This window comes from Buceros rhinoceros, unplaced genomic scaffold, assembly GCF_000710305.1.
Source record: "Buceros rhinoceros silvestris isolate BGI_N320 unplaced genomic scaffold, ASM71030v1 scaffold12106, whole genome shotgun sequence".
NCBI classification, from domain to species: Eukaryota; Metazoa; Chordata; class Aves; order Bucerotiformes; family Bucerotidae; genus Buceros; species Buceros rhinoceros.
The window spans coordinates 19,768-22,823 of NW_010418115.1; the positions used below are offsets into that span (position 1 = coordinate 19,768).

Genomic DNA, 3,056 nt, shown 5'->3' on the forward strand with positions numbered 1-3,056 from the left:
TCTCTATGTCTTTTCCCTGCTCTGGAAGTGCTCTTTGAATAAAGCCAAAGGTGCCACCAGGGTTTTTAAGAGGTGCCACCTCAGCATATGCCAAAAGGTTTTTGCTTGTGTGGCTGCAAGCCCTTCCACAGTTCTGGGTGAGAGCACACCAAGCATGCCAGCACCACTCAGAGGTTTATCGGGAGCTGGTACAGGAGGCACCGCATGGAGCAGCCCATGCCAGGCAGAGTGTTGTGGTAACTGAGCGAGTGGCGCTGACGGAAGGACAGACGGATGGAGGATGGGCTGGGACTCCAGCTGTGTGGGCTGTGTGGACAGAGGTGCTGTGCAGCAGCTCCACAGTCAGAAGGCTGCAGGGCTTCCCTTCTCACGTCTTCTCTGTCCACATTGCCAGTGTAAGGGCTCGGTCCAAAACTGCCAGATTTAAACTTCTGCAGCTTTCCTTCAACGCTTCACGTATTCAAATGAGAAAGAGGTGAGTGTCTGGTTTTTCATGAACACAGGGAAAAAAAGGTTATTGCCCATGCTCCTCAACCCCAAATACCTCTTCTCTGCACTCTCACCAAAATCAGAGAGAAATGCTTAATGCCAAAACGCAGCCCTAAGGAAGGGATAATTAGACACCAGAGATCGTTATCAGTCACAAGAAGAAAATTTGCAAAGCAGAGGGTATGTATTTGTCACACGGTGAAACCAGCTGTGGACGGTTTTTCTAAGAGTTTTGAAACAATTCCAGCTCTTTCTCTTTTTTTTCCAGGGTAGTAACACCCTCCTGTCACAAATACGCATCACTCCAAGCTGTGCACTTGTGTTTCATGTTCACTTCCACCCTTTGAAGAGTTTTGTTATGACTAAAGAACGAAAAGGAAGCAGCTAGAAATCTGTAATGGTTCCATTTATTAATACGTATATCACAAATACTCACAATATCAATGCATTCTCGTTGGCATGCTAGACAGAGGCATTATTAAAAAAGTCCTATTTTTTTTAAAAAGGTTTTAAACTTTTGCTTTCCCCCAAAAATATTTCATATGCCAGGGTTTTTTTTTTTTGTGATTTGTGTGTGTGTGTTTATTTTGATTTTATTCAACAACGTATTAGGTGGCTGCAACCTCGATGCAAAAAGAAAGAAAAAGAAAGAACAGGAAAAAAGTATGAAGGCCGCAGTACAGCACAGTTGAATTAGTTCATAACTACCTAATAAAAATAAAGGAAGCCAAATTCCTGTCTTCACAGTAAGCAACAACACAGCTTAATAACAGTATTACACACAGGATCAGGTTCAGAGGCAAAATGCACTAGACAAAGCCTACCGGGATACGCACTAGGCAAACAACACTGAGTAAGAATCAAAGATGTAGGAGAACATCAGGAATAACGGTTCCCTTCAAGCACAACATTTTAAACATAATTTTCAAGTATCCTTATGTTATGTTTACTGATTCCTTTGTTTGGGGGGAACAGGGGCAGGCACAGGGAAGGGGGAAAGGATGAAAACCTTAGTAAAGCATTAAACAAAACAAGAAATAAAGATAAACTCAACAGAATATATATTTCATATACCGGTTTATATGAGTGTGTGCAACACTTATTAACCATGGTGAAAGGCTAATTATGCCCTCCAGTCACTACATGCACAGCCCGATTGATGCTGTTAATGAATTACCTTTGTTAACTTACGATGCAACTACTGTGTGACCAAGAACATACAGACGGTGCCGTCCTACGCCGAGCCGCGGGGACGGGGCCCGGGTCTCCAGAGGCCGAGGGGACTCGGCTGCTCTCGGTGGCACCGTGGTACTTCACAGAATGGTACACTACGCATGGGACAGAGTTCAGGAGGTGGGGTGCGAGTGTGCGCGCGCACGTGCTTGCTTGTGGGGTGTGGGCGTGCGTGCGTGCGAGAGACAGTGTGTGCTATAACATTCATTTCAGTCTTTCTCCAATTCTGCAGCTCCTGATCTTCAGACAAGACAGGCTCTGGACTCCGTGCTTCTGAAAGACTAGAGAGCGGGGTGGGGGGATAAAAAAATACAAAGTGGGTTGCTTTGGTTGCTAACGGTGTTCATGGATATTTTGCCCTCCCTTCTCAAGAACAAAAGCAAAAGGACAAAGTATGTTCCCCTAACCCTAACCCCTAACCCTAACCCTGCCTCCCCCCCCACAAAACAGAATATTGGAATGAAAACCCCAAAGCAAAAAATCCCATGGGAAGACTTAAATCTCAATGAACATGCTGAGCATCTAGAACTTGCCTGCTATCTTCAGCAGAAGCAGCACAGCCACATCAATACCCCAGCGTGTACATAGCGCGTACCACAGAGGAAGTGGGAGAGCTCACCTTGTTACACCATCTCATACTGGTTAGCAGTAATAAACCGGGACAGACAGCATGCCAGCAGCATCCCAATCAACTGTTCCAGACAAGAATAGAAGTAGAATAGAATTTAAGTTAAATTAAATGAAGGCAGAGCAAAGGAGAGGCCATGGTAAGCAAAGATTTCACGTTCCGGAGTTGCTATGCTGAACGCATTTATCCCACATTTTAAGGCCCACTCTAATCAGAAAAACAGCATTACAACCTCCCATCTTTCTTTGTTGGATCTTCTTCTTGATTTTTATTTGATAGGCAGCATGGCTTTTTGCTGCTTTTCAATCCTGTTTTCATTGCCTGGCCCAGTCAGATGTGTCTGGGTAAACTGGGGTGGGTATCAGAACGCTACTGGCTGCACTTCCCTCGCCAGGCTCCAGCTGGGTCCCTTGCCACCACCCACCACCACCAAGAACTGGCGGCCCCCTTAACTTTGTTAACGGTGTGCTGGGGAAAAGCTTCCTAATGCTCTAGAGTGGTTATGCTTTCTTTACAAATGATGCAGCGCTGGAGGAATGAGCATTATAAATCTGGAAATAAATAAAAAAGAAGTCTTTCACTATTCCCCTGGCTGTCACTCATATTATTGAAAACAGATCCCTGGCTTCCACTCGTCAATAAGCACTCAGTCATTCCAACGTTTTGCCTATTGCAGTTTGCTAGCGCTTCCTGCATATGCCAACAG

General features: G+C 45.1%; 1 long non-coding RNA gene across 1 annotated transcript; it reads right to left on the minus strand.

The window, feature by feature from the left end:
* Positions 1-877: 877 nt before the first annotated feature.
* LOC104495447 lies at positions 878-2,418 on the minus strand. Its single transcript, XR_727809.1, has 2 exons — positions 2,342-2,418; positions 878-2,003 (listed from the first exon to the last, which is right to left on the minus strand). It is a non-coding gene; the product is annotated as an uncharacterized LOC104495447 (long non-coding RNA).
* Between the last annotated feature and the right edge of the window lie 638 nt (positions 2,419-3,056).